Genomic DNA, 20,399 nt, shown 5'->3' with positions numbered 1-20,399 from the left:
GTTAAATCATTTGTTCATGTCAGTGGCAGTCAGGATCTGAAGCAGGCGTGGAGACTATGGAGTCCATGCCCATATCTTGACTTCCTGTCTGCACAGTGGCTCCAAGCATTCAGACAAAATTTGAAAATTTCTATTCACCGTCCATGATTTTTGTTTAGAAAAGAGAAATTCACAGTGCCAGAAGGAGCCTGGGGTTTGGAGTCTGAAAATCTGAGCCCAAAGGTAAGCTTTTTTGCTACCTGTTTGCCTGACTATAAAAGGCAAAGTACTGAACTTTTCAAAGCTCAGCACCCTCACTTACAAAGCTGTAAGGATGGACACAAGATACCTATTGAATACTAGCTACTACCTTGAACAGTAAATACCTAACTATATGCAATTATGCAATTCTTTTGGAGAAATATTGTGTCCTGAAAAGCAATCCTTGATTTCACTGAACTTCTCAGTTTCCTGTGTGAGAAATTTTCTAGATTAGTGCTGTCCAACAGAATTTTTGGTACTTATGGAAATGATCTACAATCTGCCTTGCTGCATATGGTGGCTAGTAGCTATGAGGACTTGAAATATGGCTAATGGAACTAAGGCATTGGGTTTTAAATTTTATTTAATTTTAACTGTATTTAAATAACTACATATTCACAGTGAAAGCCTTGTGCTTTAATCAGTCCAAATCCTGACTGATCATCAGGTAGTTCTTTAAGAAAGCCATTGCACTTTCTTAGTCCGCTTTTTCCCAAAAGGTGCTAGTGATGCTCAGCATTTATGTATGAAGAAAAAATACCAATTATCAAACATAAATTCAGACAAATAGAAAGAAGCTGTCACCATCAACCTTTCTACCTTTTATATTATCAGACAGATCCATTTTCCTTTTACTGGAACCCAAATGAAATAACCAAGCAACATTTAAAAATCATGAATTTGCTATGAATATTTTAGTTACTTCCTGTAAGTAGATAGTAATATAATAATTTTAATACTGCATTTAATACCATACATACATTAGTTAGGCTTAGATGTAAGCAGTAGTATGCTGGTAAATGTTCAACTGGTCCTCTAGGAAAAATTGTGTGTGTGTTTTATTATTCATTTTCCTGTTATAAAAAATGTAGCAAAGTAGACTGTTATATATAATAATAAAATATGTGCTACTCCTGTAAATTCCATATTATTGATTGATTGTCACTGAATGCTTTTCTTGATTTTTTGCTAAACCTTTTAATCCTTTGCCAAACTATGGTTGCAATTAATTCACAAGCTTAATTCCAACATGAATGTTGTTTGATATTTTTGTTTATGTTAGTGATTAAAGTGAAAGTGAGACAATGAAGACATTTTTATAGCTTCACCCATTTGTCAGTGACTTGAGCAACTTCTTCATTAAGTCATAATAATTTCCATGTATTGGGAAAATACTTGCTCATTTTTTTGTGTTATTCACAATGCAATGATGATAGGCATGACATATTTTTAACTACAATCTGAATGATTAACATTTTCTCCATCATTTTGAGTCTAATAATCAGCAAAGTAACACATCAAACCCCAACTTTACCATTTGCTGATTCCCATGGTAGAAATAGTCTCACTAGGGCTAATTTCAAATTACCAATGCAACATCCCTGAAAAGTGGAGTTAGGAAAATACAATAAATGCACTAACTGCAAGATCAAAGGTAATAGTAAAATATCTAGGAAGCAGTCAGTTTTGAGTACTTGTTAAGTTTTTTAGTATAATTTATAAATTTTCATAATGTAATTTCTAATAATGGCTAGTCTCTACATTGGTTTTGTGTTTACCAACAATTTATAGAGGGGCCCCATATGGCCAAGTGTAGGTGTTAAGGCTAAAATATGAATGGGAGCTCTTGGCATGTATTTCAGAATATGCTCTTGCCCTCTTCTGTATCTACCTTCCTTCTTGGATTATCTCCTCTAGGTTCATTGCTTTAATGTCATCTTTATGCTGATGACCTCCAAATTTATGTTTCTGTGTCTATTTTCTGTAGCAAGCTTCTGCCTCATAAACTGAATTTTCTGCTCTGTAACTCACCTAAGATGTCATGTAGTTACCTTAAACTCGACATGACCATTGCAGCCTAATATATCCTAATATATCCACCTGCCCAAATTCATGTGCTTCTCCTTGGTCAGTGACAGTACCATACGCTGGCCCATTGAACTTCAGTTTTAGGAATCATTTTTCATCCTTCTCTTTCATCAGTTTTCTACATCCAATCCATCAGCAAGTTCTGTTTTCTTTGTTCCGTAATCCTTCCTGAATTTGAACAGTCCTCACCATCTTGACTGTCATCATTCTAGTCAAAGTCACTATGCCTCCCAGGGACTCTTGGGAAGTGGCCTGATCTCCCTGTCCCTGCTTTCTCTGCATACACCTTTTCCACAGCATGAAAAAGAGACTCTTAAAAATATAAACCAGCTCATGTCACTTTTTTCTTTAAAATCTATCCAGTAATTATTTATTATAATTAAAGTCCTAATTTCTTTCTGTATCAGTAGTGGGTGGAGTAATATGTTCATGTCCTCATTGCTGAAACCTGTGAATATATTACCCTCTCTGGCAAAAGGAATTTGCACATGAGACTACATTAAGGGCCTTGAGGTAGCAGGATTATCCAGGATAATCTAGGTGGGCACAACATTATCACAAAGGTCCTTGAAAGTGGAAGAAAGAGGTAAAGAGAGTTAGATGGAGATGTGATTATAGAGCACCCAGGAGATGCAGTGTCACTGGGTTAAAGGATGGATAAAGGGAGGCAAAAAACCAAGACTTGGAAAAAGCAAGAAAATGGATTCTTTCTTTCAGCCTCCAAAAAGGAATGCTGTCCTGCCAGCACCTCAATTTTAGCCCAGTGATGCATGTAAGATTTCTAACTTTTAGTATTGTAAGGTACTAAGTGAATGTTGTTTAAACCACGAAATTTGCAGTCGTTTATTAGAGCAGCCATATGGAAAACCAACACAATAGCCTACGTGACCCTACAAGGTCTGTTCATCAGTCTCTTTGCTATCATCCCCTATTGTTTTTTCTCTCCTGTGATTTATTGGGCTCTATCCATCCATGCCTTTCTTCTGTCTGGTCAGCAAGCTGGAGCCTTCCTTCGTGATTTGCACCACCCATTCCTCGAGTACAGCGTTCTCTCCTATATCTTTCCAGAACTAGCTGGGGAGCCTTTAGATTCTCAGCAAGGCCCCTCCACCTGGTCACTTTTTACTGTGTTTCCAAATAGCTCATATCGGACTCTGATTTGTCTTAGTAATTTGTTTATCATCTTTAGACCTTCCTACCAGACACACACCATTAAAACAAGAACTTCACAAAAGCAAGGACCTCGTGGATCATATTAACACAGTGAGCACCCTGTGAATACTGCTGAAAACTCGGAGTGAAGAATTCCTGTGTGTCTTGGCTCAGGATACACACAGGCTATGGGAGAGAAGATGAGGAAAGCTGCGATTACAGAGCAGGATAGATAATGCAGTAAAAGGGATTCACATGGGGCGAATTACGAATACACATAGGAAAAGCATCTTGGTGGGCTTTCCAGAAGAATGATGTTAAGGGGGAATCTTGAAGAGAAAATGGGAAAGCCAAAGAAGGCAGGTAAGAAGGAGAAGATGGATGTTCAAGATGGGATGAATGGAGAGCTAGGACACAAAGGTATCAGGGGAAACAAAGCGGGCTGGGCTCCTGGAACCTAAAATGAGAGACAAAAAGATGCCTCATCTCGGGGATTTTACCAAGGGTTTTAATTTGTTTAGGTGACGTCAAAGGATTTTAAGATGGGTCAGTTTTGCAAAGGATTTTAAAGTGGGTTAGAAAGTCTGTGCTGATGACACTGTTGAGAACAGCTAGAAGGGGAATACTGTTAGAGGCAGGGTACTAGTCAGAAGGATACGGCATTATAAAAATGAAATACCACAGGGCAGTAACAAGGAAAGAGGAGACTGATGGGCAGAACTGAGGAGTATTCTGGAGGTGGAGTCCATGGGATCAGTGAGCAATTTATTGTGTAAGGTAAGGAAGAAAGATTAGGAGTGACCCTTAGGGCTTAGCTTGGGTCCTTCAGGGGATAGTGTTTGATATTCTATTGAAAACATAGCAGATATTTTGGTAAGTTGTCATTTATTCATATTTTAAAGGAAACACTAATTATTTGAATAAGCAAAGGTTGTACCAAACAGCTAAGTAAAATCTTCAGGGTGATAGTGCTGTCTCATCTTGATACACTTGGTCATTATGAGTCCCTGTGTAACCAGCATAGAGTATTATTGAGTAATTATATGTTCCAGACAATCTGTCAAGCACTTCATAGAGATAATTTTATGTCATCTTCACTAAGTAACCTCTGTGGGACTGGCATTATTTCTATTTCACAAGTGAAGTATAGGAATCTTGGAGAGATTCAGTAAGTTGCCCAAGATCACAAGGCAGTAAAAGGCTAAGATTTAAAGGCAGGCAGTCTGCCTCTAGGGCTGGTGTGACAAGTGCCTCTCTATGACCACTGATGTGACATTATGGGGGAGTTAGGTACACCAGGGGCACTTCATGGGCTTGAAAATGGATTTTGCTTATTTAATTTCCCATAGTCAACCAAACATTTCAAAGGGTTAGAAAGATACCTGACGTGTTGGCATGTGAAATTAATAGTTGTATTTTTGTGGTGTACCTTAAAGACTTGTTGGGACCTAAAGAAATACAAGAGTAGTATTAATTCATTCAGCAAGTGATTTGGAATGTAGAACTTTACCATGATTTACAAAAACAACCCCCAAAGCAAATGCTGGCCTCCATGTTCTAAGTCAAGAACAAGTGAGACTAATGGAATAAAAGGCCCAAAACAGCCCTCCATGGCCAAACAGAACTTTGAGAGACATTGTTACTGTAGTCCTGGTAGTAATATCCCTCTTTGCTGGCTCTTTACCATTTAGCAAGTCGGTGGAAAATGGTCTTCATTTCCACTGGCCTGTTAAAGTGGTAACAAGCAGCATAAGATCGATGATAGGAAGGAGGGAAGTACACCTTTTGCAGATGGAAAGGGGATCTAGAATGGAGAAGAGGAGGAAAGGATGGGAAAGGGGGAAGTAAAAAGGACTAAGATGTGATATGTACTGTCCACGTACCAACTCCCCACCATGAATGCATTCATCATGTATCACAAACATGTAGTAATAAAAGATGTGTTGAAAGACTATGGAGCAATGGTTGGACTGGTAGAATGGATTATCTCTACTGCATCTTTCCATTTCCAAGGTCTGTGATTATATTATTAATATTCTAAATTCCTATTTAAAATTATGAATTGGCCATTTTCTTTCTCTGCCAGTACTCGATTCATTTTAAGTTAACTTTTGAGATTATTCAATATAATGATTTAATTTGCTAGCATATAGTCATTTCTGTGGAAATGTAAACAGTATTCCATATAGGAATACTGTAAACTATTATTTCAGTTAATTTAATAGTACATAAATTTAAATGGTTGGCTACTGTATTATCGGAGAAAAGATAATCCTAATGTGAAACATCACTCACTCCAATCCATATTTCTTGAATTGAATTAAGCCTATTCCAGTTTATTCAGAAAAACTAGAAATGGCACATCTGTCAAACTCATGTCACATCTACATGTATGTAATCAGAATGTCTCAGACCCCATGAGACAGACCATGCCATTGGACTAAGGATGTACCCTGCTGCAAGTGGCAGAGAACAAATTCAAAGTAGCCGAAGCAGCGGAGATTATTGATGTGTAGCCAACGGGGGGGGGGGGCAGGGCGAGGTGACAGGAATTACAGATGTGGACATCACTGGGTCGCCCTTCTCCATCTCCCATCTCAGCTTCTCTGTAAATTCACTTCATTGTCTCAAGCCAGTTTTGTTCTCAAGGCTAAAACCAAGGGGAGAGACACAGGGCTGCAACTCTAAAGCCCATCTCCACTGCTTAGTAATCAGGGTGAAGGGTTGATCCCACCCATTTTGATTCAAGCAAGGCTGGTGATCGACTCTGGGGAGCCCTGCTGGGGGAACTTGATCACTCACTGTGTCCGAGGAGGGCTGACGAGAGCTCTGATTGGTCCAGCCTTAGTGACGCATCTTCCTTTATAGTGGTGGTTGCGTGGGTGCTGTACCAAGGAGATGGGGAAGGGCACAGGGCAGGTGAGTACAGGGGAGTCCGGGACATTAGGATTGTGCCCTGATGGCTCAGTCCCTCACAGTAGGTAACAGGAAGCTCTGGCTTGTACAGAGCCTCTGTCCATTTATGCTTTTGGAATCCCTCAGAGTGCCTACAAGTATCCAAGACTTGGCTGATTTTCCCTCTCTACTGCATCCCTTTTAGTCTTGAACAAGTTCATGAAGCTCTTCTTATGAGGCCAGAATTGTGCTAGCAGCATAGCCTCTGATTAGGTTCTGGGGGAAATGAGTCCCCGGGCCAGGGGTGGAGAACCGATGGTACATGAGCGGTAGCTGGCTATTTGTATCACTGAAAACTCTAAAAGGTTCGCCATGGGGACACAATGAGGGTGCTGCCCCCTGCCCCTCCACTGGGAGCCTGCAGTTTTTGCTCTTGGGATGAGCTAGTTCCTTCCGACTGAAGCTTGTCCTAGGAGATGGGAGAGGGAGCTCACAGTGGAGTCCTTATGCCCCATGAACTGGTGGCATACTTTACTGGCTTGGTGCTACAGTGGGGTGAGTCAGGACTCTGCTCTGGCCCCTGCATCTGCCCTCTCCCCTCCACAGATGTGGCCTTTGGCTGCCTATGGAGCTTGAAGTCAGCCTCTCCTCTGGATATTGGCTATGTTAGAATGAACAGAGTGGGTCCTTAGCTCCAGAGGCACTTGCCACCCCACCGTGAAAAGTGAGAATGCGTGGTGCTTTTCAACTAGAAGGATCACTTTTCTTGTCATATCTGAAATCTTCTCCCGAGTGCACAACCGGCCAGCATGGATGGATTGGGATGGAGGGGTCCCTATCACTTTCCAAGTCATATGTAGATGCAAGACCACACTGGTTACCTTTGTTCTCAGGGTGAGTTCTTGGAATACTCTGTCTCATTCCTGTTCTGACCTCTATTGGGCCATTTCAACTTACGAAGTGTAAAAGACATTTCCGCTGCTAGACTGGACCACCCGGGAGAGGTTCTCTGATATCCATTGCTCTTTACATCTGCATAATTCCTTGAAATGCATTCGCCTGAACCACACCCTCTCTGCCTCAAACTAATGTCTTATTGAACCATACAGAAAAAGTTAAGGCACAATTATTGTTTGTAAGGTTTTAAAAACAAATTTTATGGAGATATGATTCTCACATGATAAAATTCACCCACTTAAAGTGTGCAGTTAGTTTGTGGTATGTTCCAAGGTTGTGTGACCACCTCCAAGATCAATTTTAGAATGTTTTCCACACTGGAAAAAGAAATCTTGTAGCCAATGGTAGTCATTCTCCAAGTCTCTGCTTCCATTTTGCTCCCTCCTAGCAACTGTGCATCTACTTCTGTCTCTACAGAGTTGCCCATTCCGGGCTTTTTGTCAATGGAATCATGTAATGTGAGATGTGATCAAAATATACGGTGAACGCTTAAATTGTAGAAAATTTATCACAGTAAAAGAAACATTGCCATTAATTCCTCTCAAGATGCTCCCCCTCATTTTGAACACGCTCATCCCATATTCTTGCCATTCTCCGAAGCAGTTCTGGAAGTCTCTTTGGTGAGTAAAACATAAGAATAACACTTCAATATGCAGAACAAGTTTTATCCTACTGATTTTAAAAGACTTTGGGTACCTGAACAAGATTTCAGACTGGCTTTTCCCAGGATGCTCTTTAAAACATAAATAAACTAATATATACACGTGGGCAGATGGAAGTAGGCTCCTGCTTAATTCTCCTCTCTGGAAATATCTATATTTAAGCCTCAGCACACAAGACATCTTGTTACATAATGAAGCAATATACAGTATAGCTAGCATATGAAATAAATAAAAGCACAATAATATTTACATATGCCAAAAATTATGGAGGTTCAACTTTAAATACTACTGAGTACACTATCATAAATGTCTAATTGGCCAGAGACAACTATAAAAGATGCAATATTTTGGTTTTCTCATCACTCCTCTTTCTCTGCAATCTTGGCGGTGGAGGGTTTTTATGGAAGCAAGAGCTTGCTTTGTATTATATGTCCCTTTCTGTTTGTTGAGTGAATTTTTACAGAGTCACCGGCTACATAGGTAGACAGAGTGGTGCAATTTTGAGGGCAACAAGATTCTCAAAATATATGAGGCTTATTTTCCTACTTCTGTCTTTGCACTAATACAATTTTCTTTTAGAAACATTACATCTAAGACAAGTTTGTGGCATTGGAGGATAGACCTTAGTATTTATTTAATGACATAAATATTTCTTAAAATAAATAAGGTCAGGGCCAGGGATTTAGCTCAGTGGTTCTGCCACCTGCTTCACAACCTCAAGGTCCCAAGTTTGATCCCTGGTACCCACCCTCAAATAAATAAATAAATAAATACATAAATAAATAAATACATAAATAAATAAGGTCAGGGGATTTTTAAGACAATCGGTGCATTTATTCTGTAGTTTGGACTTCTATTATGTGAGTTTCTTTTGTAAGGACTCACAGATCTTACTTACAAGCAATAGCCCATAAATCAGCATGACACACATCTTCAGGACTCCTGAGATAAGGGCCTGGCACTTTTGCCCCTTTTCTTCAATTCTTCTTGTTCTTTACTGTGATCATTAGTCCTGATTTATCAACTTCATTGGATTGAGAAACTCTCAGTAGATTAGCAAAGCAGGCTCCTGGGTGTGTCATGGTGGGGTGACCTCGGGTACCATATCTGCTCCCTGACCCCTTTGGCGCTGGCACTTTTTCCCTGTTCTGCTTCCTGGCTCTCATGAACCAAGCACCTTTGTTCTGCCAAGCCCTTCTGCCATAATATCTCTGCCTTGAGCAAACCAATCATGGACTGAAACCGTGAGCAAATTAAACTTTTCCTCCTTTAAATTGTCAGTATTGAATATTGGGTCTCAGTGAGGAAAAGCTGACTAAAATACTTACTGAGCAGAGCTCTGCATTATTTCCATGGCCACATATATCTCAGCCTTACCCTGAGGAGATTTTGGAGAGAAGCAGTTCCTTCCTCAGATTCTAATTAGGCAGATAGATCTAGGGTGATGTTATTGTGGAATGAATAAAAATGCTGTGTAGCCTGCATCTTTGTTCTGGGCACTGATGGAAGGGAGACCTTACATTGATCTGAATAAAATCTAGAGAGTGAATCAGCCTGTTGAATGTTGTAGAACTGACTTTTTAAGTTAAAAATGAACCATGCAGTCTTGTGTGTTGATAAAGAATGGACCAAAACAATGTGCCATCTTACAGAGTGCATGCAAGTGAAAAATTTGAGGTTGAAACAAGCTGTGTTTCCTCTAATTAAGGTTTTATGATTTGGGCGTCTTGCATTCTAACATACTTTAACTCAGTCTCCTCTTGTTTCCAGCATGGTTTTGTAAAACTGTGCATACACCAGGTAAAAACACAAACTTGAAAGACAAACATTTTCCTTTTTAAAAAAATCTTCCTTCATCATTATGAGATTCTCTCAGTTGGGCTTCTATGTGACATCTCCATTCAGAAATGTCTCGGAAATAAATGAAGGCTACAGAAATTACAATGGGCAAAATGCTAGGTCTGCTCCATCATTACTGGCTAATCTAGTACAATTACTGTTCCCATTTGTACCGTTACAAACTCAGACTTGCTGCGTGACCCACTCTAAGCCCTGAATTTTTTTTCTTTAATCAGAAATTCTCTTTGTGCCTCATCAGGCATTACTCCTATTTAGAGTGTGCAATCTGGAAGACTTCAAGCTCTCTTGGATTTTAAAGTAATAATACACTGTTTTCTTCTGGAGCTTTTAGCTTACGTAGAGAAGTATTTACTGTAAATTGATGAGCACAGAGCTTGCCCTCTCTACTTGCTATGTAAAAACTATTTCAAAATGGGCTCTAGATGTGATGCCATTTACATATTTCACCTAAAAAGTACTACGTCTATTGGTTCGTGCTCCTGAATTTGTAAACATTTCATGAAAATGTACTTCATATTTCTCATCATTGGAAATCTTAATACCTTGTACTGTACTTTTGTATATCTACCTCATCACATGATAATTAGTAAATATAATGGTGATCCAGGGGTAGTAGGGGAACAAAATTACTCATTTTTATGATCATCTAAGAAAATCAAATTCTGTCTCTAACAACTTCAATATTTAGCTCATTTTATTTGTGTAATGAATAGGGCTCAGAGCAACCAGATACCAGACTTGATGTCCGGCTTCATCTTCTAGCTCTGACCTTGGGTGAGTTACTTACCCTCTCTTGCTCTCATTTATCTCTTACTGATAATTATATCTAGCTCATAAATTTTTCATGAGAATACAACAAGTTAATAAGTGTACATGTCTGTCTCATACCTTATACTCCATACGTGCTGCCTGTGTTCTCAACAACAGCAATTCCAACAATCACACTTTGGAAATATTTTTCTACTTGGAACATATGTTGTCATTTTTATGTGCAAAATTATGAAACACCTCATTACTTAATTACTGTTCCTTTTGTATATAGTTAATTTATGTAGATGAGTGCATGTGCACACATACTGCACCTGAGATTTCTAAGGGGAGGTTCTAGAACTGAAATCTGTCCTTATTTGGATATATATATGTATACACTCTCTCTCTCTCTCTCTATATATATATATATACATATATATATATACACACTATATATATTCTCTCTCTATATATTATATATATATATGTTCTCTCTCTATATATTCTCTCTCTATATATATTCTTAAGGTCCATCCTTCCTCCCATCTTGTCCAATATAGGAAGAAACATGAGCGAGCACATAACTATGCTATATGGCGAACTGTCTCAAACTTGAAGATGATTCCAGCCAACTGAACACTGTCCTAACCCAGGGCACCCAAGCTTTACGGCTCCCTCTTGATTGTGTCAGGAAGAGCTCAAGGCCAAGCTGACATTAGCCATGCAGAAGGAAGCACTTTGGAGAGGACAGAAATGGATTTGACTCTGGGGCAGCACAGGGAGTTCTGTTTTGCCTTTTTAGCACACAGGCGTTACACTTCACATAAAGCTGGGTAGCAACAGCACAAGATTGAATATTTAGACACGGAGGAGCCTATTCCAGCAAACACTACTGAAAATATCCATGTGATACCTTCTGAAATATGACACCCTTACATTTTAGTCTTTTAACCGCTTATGGATTTATATGCTGATTCTATAAAATCAGTTTGATTTTTTTTTTTTTTTTTTTGGTACCAGGGATCCAACTTGGGTCCTTGGGCTTGTGAGGCAGGCAGTGGAACCACTGAGCTAAATGCCCGGCAAACCAGTTTGATTTTTAAAATTTAAGATAATTATATTATCTCCCCAGACATGACTATGTTCTTGCTTTATCCTTAATTCTCTATACATACAAATTAAATATCCTTCAAAAAGAACTTATTTAAAAGTGTCTTTTTAAAGTGGAAGTCAAGGGACCTAGGATTTAGCTCAGTGGCAGTGCACCTGCCTCACAAGCACAAGGTCCTGTGTTCCATCCCCGGTACCAGAAAGAAAAAAATGGAAGTCAAATGAAAAGATATACTTTTCATTTTTGTGCAAATACTTATATGTTTTTAATTGGGGGAGTCATCTACATCATTATAACTTTTTTACTTATTATAAATATGGAAAAGGAGGCCTTTGAGACCCTGCAGATGAAAATATATATTATAAATGAGCATAAAGGCCAGTGCTGTGAGTCCCAGTGGATTTGGAAGGGGACATACAGCTTTTGATATTTTAGACTCTTTTTAAAACCTGGAAAGGGCCAGTTGTCATTGGATTTGTGATGCATTCTGCATGAGGATTAATTTTGCCTCTGGGAAAGTTAGCCCAAAATCACTCCTGGGATTTTGATGTGTGAAGTCACTTGTTTGGCTCTGCTCAGTAGAAAATTCAAGAATGCTATTCATCGGCCTGGGTGAGCACTGGTTGAGAAGTGAGTCACTGTACCAATCACTTCCAGAATTTTTCAAGATACAGAAATTCAGCATTGCATTTCAGACACTGGAATGGCATAGCTAGGTGGGGTTTCAGGTGGGATTTGGAAATAAAGGAGCAAATGTGTTTTTTTAAATAGCCATAATTGTCCTTTTCTTTAAATGCCTTGTTAGTATTCTGAATAGATTATTTTTTCTTTTGGGAAAAAGAATCTGCTACAATGCCAAAATGAGCTCTGCTTTTGATAAAATACCCAAGTGAGCAGGGTGTGGGGGAGCATTCCTGTAATCCCAGGACTCTGAGAGGCTGAGGCAGGAGGGTCACAAGTTCAAGCCCAGCCTGGGCCACTAAGCAACTTAGCCAGACCCTGTCTCAGAATTTTAAAAAATTTAAAAGGGCTGAGGACATAGTTCAGTCTAAAGCTTTTAGTCCAATCTCCAGTACTGAAAAAAAAAGCAGTGCCATAAACTTTATTAAATACTTTGGAAAAGCTCGAGAGAGCAAGGAAAGTGAGAGAGAGATTGTTCATCCCAAAATATTCATATTAGTACAAGCATTATTTCCCTATTTAGATCTCTTCTTAACCTGAAAAATAAATAGCCACAAACATTATGTTAACTTTTCTTTTGCAGTCTCTCAGCATGGCTACTTCTTAGTGCTCAATTGGGGTTCTCAGAAGCACTGTTTCACATGGTTTTCACTGTGGCAATAAAAAAAAGTCCCACTTATTCATTCAATACATATTTATTAAATACTTAGTGTGCACCAGGAGCAATTCAAAGTTCTTGTGATGCATCGGAACAAATAAGCAAACCCCTGCCTTCATGGGGCTCTCATTTTAAAGGCCAGACAGAGGACCTGAATTATCTGCACGTGACAAGATCTAGCCTTTAGCATGCTTCGAGAATCCCTGTGGCCTAAAAAACATCAATTACAAATTTCTTATAATGGGGCTACAAAATCCATTAACATATTACACTCAGATGTGCAGGACATAAGTATATTTTTAAAATGTTGTCTGAATCTGATTAACCTTCCTCATGTGCCCCAGTGTGGTAGGAAATGAAAATGAAATGCAACAACTAGATCTTTTCCTCATCCAAGGCCATCATTTACCATTGCTTTTGGACAATGCTACTAACTTAGATTGAGAAGGAGAGGAAGAGGAGAGAGGTGCTGGAAGAATGTTTCCTCAGTATGTTGTGCTATTCCTAACTCAGAGACAATGAACACAACACACTCTTAAGTCTAAGTGGCATTATTAACATTTCTCTCATCATTTTCTTAATTCTGGACAATAAAAAAGAAATTCAAGCCCCGATGTGTAGCTTATGCCCATTTCCGTAGTGCAAATACTTTCACTGTGACTGATTTCAAGCTATGCATGTGACAGCACTGAACACAGAGATGCACAGCTGCTCCGTATTATGTAATATTTCTGCAAAACTGATCCCCATAAGTGACCACAGGATAACAGGAAACAGTAAAAATGTAGTAAAAGTAAAATAATGAGGATAAGTTTTAGGTACTTATTACCTTTGGTTTTTAAATATAATTTCTTTAATTGCAAGTTTGCATAATTGAATTTTTAATATTGGCTATGTTCGACAATTGACTTGCAAAATATCTGACAATTTAACACTTGGCTCTCACCAATCTAGGTCAGGCTAGCACCAGGGTAATTATAAATGATTTATTTTCATTATCCCTGTTCTGACTCTACCACAAGTGTGTATTTTGAATCCATCTCTTTCCTACCACCACCCCAGTTCTCATCCCCTCGCCCCTTTGCAGTAGGCTGCAACCTGCTCTCTCCTGTCTCCGTTCCCAGTGTGTTCACAGTCTATTCTCTATGCAGAAGCGAGGACTATCTATAAAATATTTATTATATTATATCACTTCCCATCATAAGCCCTTCAACATCCTCCTGTTGCCCTTACTTTAGCAGAAAACCCAAGCTCTTACCATGCCTAAGAGGGACCTACATCATGTGGTGCACGCTTCCCTCACCCTTCATCTTGCCTGCTGTCCCACTCAGTCACTCCACGGCACCATGCTGGCTTTTCTTTTCCTAAAACATACCTATGTTGTGACTACCTTAGGGCCTTTGCCAGGATTACTCTTCCTCGGAACACTCCACAGCTGATACCTTCCCATCCTTCAGGTGCCAGCTGGAAGATCATCTCCTAAGCGGTCTTCCCTGACTCCTTTACCAAATGGAACCCTATTGCGCCACTCTCTGTCACATTTCTTTACTTAGCCTCTTTGTTTTTTTGTTGTTTTGGTACCGGGAATTGAACTCGGGACCTTGTTTTTTCGAGGTAGGCTTGGTGCTGCTGAGCTAAATCCCCGGCCCTGCTTAGCCTCTTTATACCTTAGTTTTCTCATTAAATGGAAGTAACTATGACACTTTCCTCATAGGGTTAAGAGGATCCAATGAGTTAATATATGAAAAGTACTTTGCCTTGGGCTGGATCATATTAAGCACTGTGTAAGTTTAGCTGCTAATATTACCATCATCATTGTTCTAAAGTATTATTTTCATTATTTTTTATTTTAGTATTCAAAGTATTTGTCACTTTCTAAAAGTATTTTGTCTATTTGATTATTTTTCTGTCTCTTTTTCTGTCTCTGGAATATGAGCTCCTTGAGAGCAGTAACAATGAACTACTTATCCAATGCTAGAACAGTGCGGACCACATAGTAAGTACTCAAGATTTTTTGAATGAGTGTGTATAGGTGAATAAACAGAAGAGCTAGTAGTGACAGCATTCTGAGCCTTGGCTTATTTTTGGAAAATATATCAAAGAGGCTTGTGATTAGCATAGTTGTAAAGGCACAGCCTCCTATTTTTGGCTGGGGAGCTCCTGACTCTTGCCACAGGGCAGCAACGGTGTCCATGAATTCTGGGTACTGGTCCTTCTTGGGTCCTACTGCTCCATCAGGTGGCTGAAGCACAGTGGTCTCAATCATCAAAATGGTGTGGCTAAGCTGAGATCCACCAGTGAAGACTAAATCGTGGAAACTAGTAGCTTATGTCCCTAGTCTAGAGGAACCCACTGCAGAAGAAGTATGAGCTTAGGACTCACAGCAGCCTGAGCTCAGGGAGCCCAGGACCTCATGATGCCTCGTCTCCGTGATGATGAGTCTCAGCAATGGGTACCTTTGGTGGGAAAACTTGGAGTAGCCTCAGGGAGGCTTCCAATCTTTGCTCTTTTGGTGGTTATTTTTAGAGCAGAGTCACGACAAAACTTCATTTTAGCTAACATACCTTGAACCTGAGCATTCTAGAAGGTGCTATGAAAAGGCCCATTTTCCTGTTTTTTCATTTTTTGTTTATATTCCTGATATGTCAAACAGAATAGGGTTCGTGAAGATTTTATGCAACTTGCCCTGTGTTGATCTGGAAAAATCAGGCTGCTTCTTTGCTCTGCAGGGGAAGACAGGGAGGACAGGCTGTGTGTGTTCTTCACTACTGAACCCTGAGGATGTAGCATGGGCCAGCCACTGGAGGATAACCTACAGACGAAAGACAAGATTTCTGTATGTTTAGAACAATATCAAGTTAGATTGTGGCACCTGAAATCTTAGAAAGCAGTCCCTTGTGCAGCTCGGAGGAGCATGAACCAAGTCCTCCCTGCCTCCTCCACAGATGCACTGAGGAGAAAGAGGGCAAGCTTTGAGATCAGACAGACAGGGCTTCAGCTCTATCATTAGTTAAATGCCCTGAGGAATGGCTAAATTGCCTGGAAGAAGTTACTTAACCTCTCTGAGTTTTCTATTTTGTTAAATGGAAATAAAAATGGTACCCATGAAAATTAACTGAGAAAGAATATACAAACATTTTGGCTCAGAAACTGGTACTTAATATGTGTTCAATGACTGGGAGCTATTGGTGTGAACTTGGTGTTTTCTGCTTTCCTATGGTGAGCAAGCAGAATAAGGAGCTGAGTTATGGAAAGCAGAATAGAATGGGGTCCAGTATCTTAGAGCCACAGCAGATCCCAGGCCAGAACTGTGTTAGGAAGGAGTAGGGTTGGGGCCCAGATGTTGGGGCTCAGGGATGATGATGGTGTGTGGTGAGGAAGATGGGCCTGACTGAATAAGAACAAAGAAAACAATCCATAGAATCTAGGAGCAGATCAATTTTTATAGATGGGAAACTGCACTGGGACTGATCTCTGGGTCTCTACCACACTACCCAGAATCTCTATTCCGCACTGATTATCAACTTTTTGGAGAGAAAAGACACACCAAGACTATGTTCTACATTCGTCAGATTAGAGCAAGTTGGTGATTGGGTGATTTTAAATGTATGACTATTGTATTCATGGTATACAGAAAGGCCATTGGGTAATATGTGTGTTTTCTTATATTGGGTAGATCAAATAATAGAGATTTGACCATGAGTTGAATTGACTGGTCTAGATTGATCAGGGAGAGGTGCATTGGTAGCTGAAGGAATGAAAGTTAGAGAAGAGACAATTATAAACATGGAAGAGAAGGCTGCAGATGAAAGAACAGGAGCATGTCTCTCAACATAAAAGGGGTGTGTCTTGTTCTGTGCAGAGGAAAAAAAATAAAGAACAACACAGGGAAATAACCAAACTTTCACAAATATAAAAATGACCTGAGTTTTATCCTAAAATGGTTGTAACACATACATGAAGACCTCAAAAGGAACAACAACAACAAAAAGTAACATTTAAAAAAATGTCCCCTGGCACCTCAGTAATAGAATGATGACCCTTGAATGGTTTTGAAATATGCATGTAGGCGAGAGAAAAATTTGGCAGAAAGGGCAAAAGTTAATCTGACAGAGGAAAATTGAGGTTAGAAGAACATGAAGGTAAATTATTGATGATGAATGTGAAGGAAAGAGCAAGATTTAATAATGAACCAGGGAGTCAGAGCCAACATTAATCATCAACGAGTACACAAGAAAGCCCACCTGGCTAAATTTTTTGTGTACCACTACACTGACTACCACAGCCACCCATGAGGGGAGCCCTAGTGGTGGGCCCACTTGGCCGGTTAGGCCAAGGCTTGTCCATGGTGACAGCTTAGTGGCAAGAAGTGAGTTTTGAAGGTAGGGTCCCCAAGACAAGAGTCCTGTGCCTAACTATTCAGCCAAGGTGCCCAAGGGACAGAAAGAGAATGAAGAAAGACAGGAGGGAAAAGAACAAGAAACTTCAATGTTAAAGGATCCTGGGAGGGAAAGTTGGACATAGTAAAGAATAAAAAGATAAAGGAATAAGGAAATCAATAAGTATTGATCACCTGGTATGATTCAGACGCATGTACGCAATCTCCTTTAATCACAAGAACCCGGTGAAGTAGATATATTTCCGTTTACACAGATGAGGAGATAAGAGTTCAAAGAAGCCACGGTTAATCACAAACTTGTAAATACCAGAGCCAGGATTAGAACCACCGCCTGCAGCATTAGAAAGCCCACAGTATTTCCATTCGCACAGCTGCCTTGGGAAAGGAAGTGCTGGACTGGGTGTGAGAGAGCAGAAATGGCATCTCCTTCGAATGGTGGAGTCAAAATGCAAATAAAGCATGACTAGAAAGACAAAAAAGGGAAATGAGACTGGGAGGACCGCAGAATGATAATTAGGCCCACACCACCTGTTTTTCCTTTGGCCAAAGAGGCTCCTTGTCAAGGCTCTGAGTGAAAAACAAAGCAACCAACTGCCCCAGAAAGGCCAACAAAATCCCTTCCATTGGTCTCAACAGGGAATATTCCACGATGGTGAAACATGTGATTGGGAGAAACCCCCAATAGCAACAAGAAAGCTTGCAGACAATCGATGCACTGCTGACTGCAACAGAAGTTTCACAGAAAATGACAGTTTTTAAAAAGATACAATATGGAGATGCGCTCAGGTGGACACACTTTCTAAAGACGGTTGGCAGGAAGTATGGTTACTATGCAGGACTCCACCATCTCTGGGTATGAAAAACAACCCCGAGCAGCTTGTAGGGTGAATTTTATTATCACTACTTTGCATGTGAGGAACCTGTGTCCTGTAGAATTGGAGGACTTGCCTGCGTTCCCAAGTTTTAGAACCCAGGTGCCTGACTCTAAATCTTGTATGCTTCATACTGTTTCATCTTCATTTTAAATGAAAGACACTTCCAGTGGCAAACTTGGGGTATCTCATAATGGGGGACATATTTTTGAGCAGGGTTCCTTACTGTGTTTTTTATAGTTGGCTCTTTTAACAGTATCAGGGATCGAACTCAGGACCTTGAGCTTGCAAGGCAGGCATGGCACCAGTGAGCTAAATCCCCAGCCCCAAGAAGTAGCTCTTTTTAAGCAATTTTGTTTTTAATAACAACAGCTCTACTGTCTAGATGAAAATGCCATTCAGCTCCGTTTTGTTAGTGCTGTCTTGGGTGACTGGAGTGATTTCCAGAGGCAGATTCATACAGAACTTTAACTATGTACTGTCTAATAATTAACAAAAGTGCTTTCTGACTTCACCAAATGATTGCAGAGTTTTACTACAAGTTCTCTTGTTTGCAGCTGTCCAGGATATAATGATTGGCCGAAGGCAATTCTTTGATGGCCAACTCAGTATCATTCATAAAGTAAATTGACTGCTGGGAAATACATTCTCATTCCCAGTCTCTGGAATCTGTTTCACACTTAAATATTCTGAGTAAAGTAGAGTAAATTTGGCCCACTCTGAATCATCTTCATGCCCACAAAAATTCACATTGGATACAATCACTAGTATCAATGACACGCTGACACTCCTAAACTGTTCAGTGACTAATTTTGCTGATTCTTTTAAGAAAATCTGGGAGAATACCCCCACACATCCGATTTCTGTATTAGGATGAATAGAAGATACCAGAAATCATGGTCAAGGTGACTTTGATGTCACCATAGAATGTCTCTATGCTCTTCCTGGCCATATTATATAGCTCTGCTTCATTACACTAGGATAAGAAAAAAAATCCTAATTATTGATAAGATTTGAGTGGCTTAGTGGCAGCATGGCAGTTTCAAACCATGGAACAAAAATCAATGCCTTGATCAGTATCCAGGCTTTTTGTGTAGAAATCAGCTATTCCCTGAGTCCATATGGGCAACATGTTCCTTTTTCCTTTTTAAAAAAACATATTTTCTTCAGGATTTTAAGTAGCTTCTATCAGGAAAAAAAAAAAAACGTCACAAAGCCAGTTATCTACGTTCTCATCTGTGGTGAAGTCCTCTTTGACTTTTTTCTTTGTTTGATAGCTCAAATCCAAGGTGACTAGGAATGGAGATTAGGTTTTGTCTTAGGCATCAAACATGCTCATTCTAATATGTGATATCAAAAAACATATATAGGATATTAGTGTGCCTTGATGTGAGAGAAGCACCCTAGAATGTTAAATGTCAGTCCTATGCATCATTCAGCAATTCCTCACCCAGTGGATTATCTTTCTTGCCTCTCTTCCCTCCTACCCCCACTTCCTTCCCTTCCTTTCTTTTGAAAATGCTTCCATATTTGTAAGTCCCTCCTTCATTCTCCACCCCATGATTTGTCCATATAAGAGCCTACTCTGCCCAAGCTCTGTAAACAAACACATGGCCTCTGGCCAGACCTGCTGTTTCCTCGGACACCAGCCCAGTCATGACCCATGATCAGGAAGGTTCCACAGCTTAGTCCTGGGACCCTCAGGCTCAGAGGGATGGGGGTCCCTAACGCTCACATCCCAGGATCTGAAGGAAGTCAAACAAGACTACAGCATGTCTTTTTATAACCAGAAGAGGTAGATGGGTCCTAGCCAGGTGCTAAGGGAGGGCAGTGGCACAAACACAGCTGAGGGTTCTCAGCAGGCAGCACTTCCCTGACAGTTGACCACCATTTTGGGGGTCTAGGATGCTCTGGTTTGTCCACTGTATACCATGGCCCCTTTGGAGGCAGGTGTTGTCACTAGGCACTGTTGCAAGATTGGTGGGACACTGATCACTCTCTCTGGCCAGTAGAATCCATTGTGTTGTCAAGCCCAAAGCCCCAGGGGAAGATATCTGGGGTCAGGAGAGTGTCCATTTCAAGTGATCAGTGATGACAGACTTTCAGGAACCTTTGTTACATTGCCCTTAATAATGGCTCTTGAAGGTGCAGCAGCCATGTGACCAGGAAAGGTGACTCTGTCCCATGGTAGGAACCTGGTTCCACTCAGCCCTGTCCACACTGAATGGGGGACAGAGGTGTGGCTGGCTAGAAAGCACAGCCCCACCATGGGATGTGACAGAGGGCGATGGAG

At 40.2% G+C, this 20,399-nt stretch overlaps 1 protein-coding gene across 1 annotated transcript in view; it reads left to right on the top strand.

Annotated features, from left to right (window-relative positions):
• The window catches only part of Sspn (sarcospan), a 105,666-nt gene that overhangs the window by 15,541 nt on the left and 69,726 nt on the right, over nt 1–20,399 (top strand). The gene's annotated exons all lie outside the window — the stretch shown is intronic.

Source organism: Heterocephalus glaber, unplaced genomic scaffold (genome assembly GCF_053883595.1).
Source record: "Heterocephalus glaber isolate CG9 unplaced genomic scaffold, H.glaber_assembly_v1.0 deba00001444, whole genome shotgun sequence".
Taxonomy (NCBI): domain Eukaryota; kingdom Metazoa; phylum Chordata; class Mammalia; order Rodentia; family Bathyergidae; genus Heterocephalus; species Heterocephalus glaber.
The sequence above is the reverse complement of the archived record's forward strand: the minus strand, read 5'-3'. Positions and strand labels throughout refer to the sequence as shown.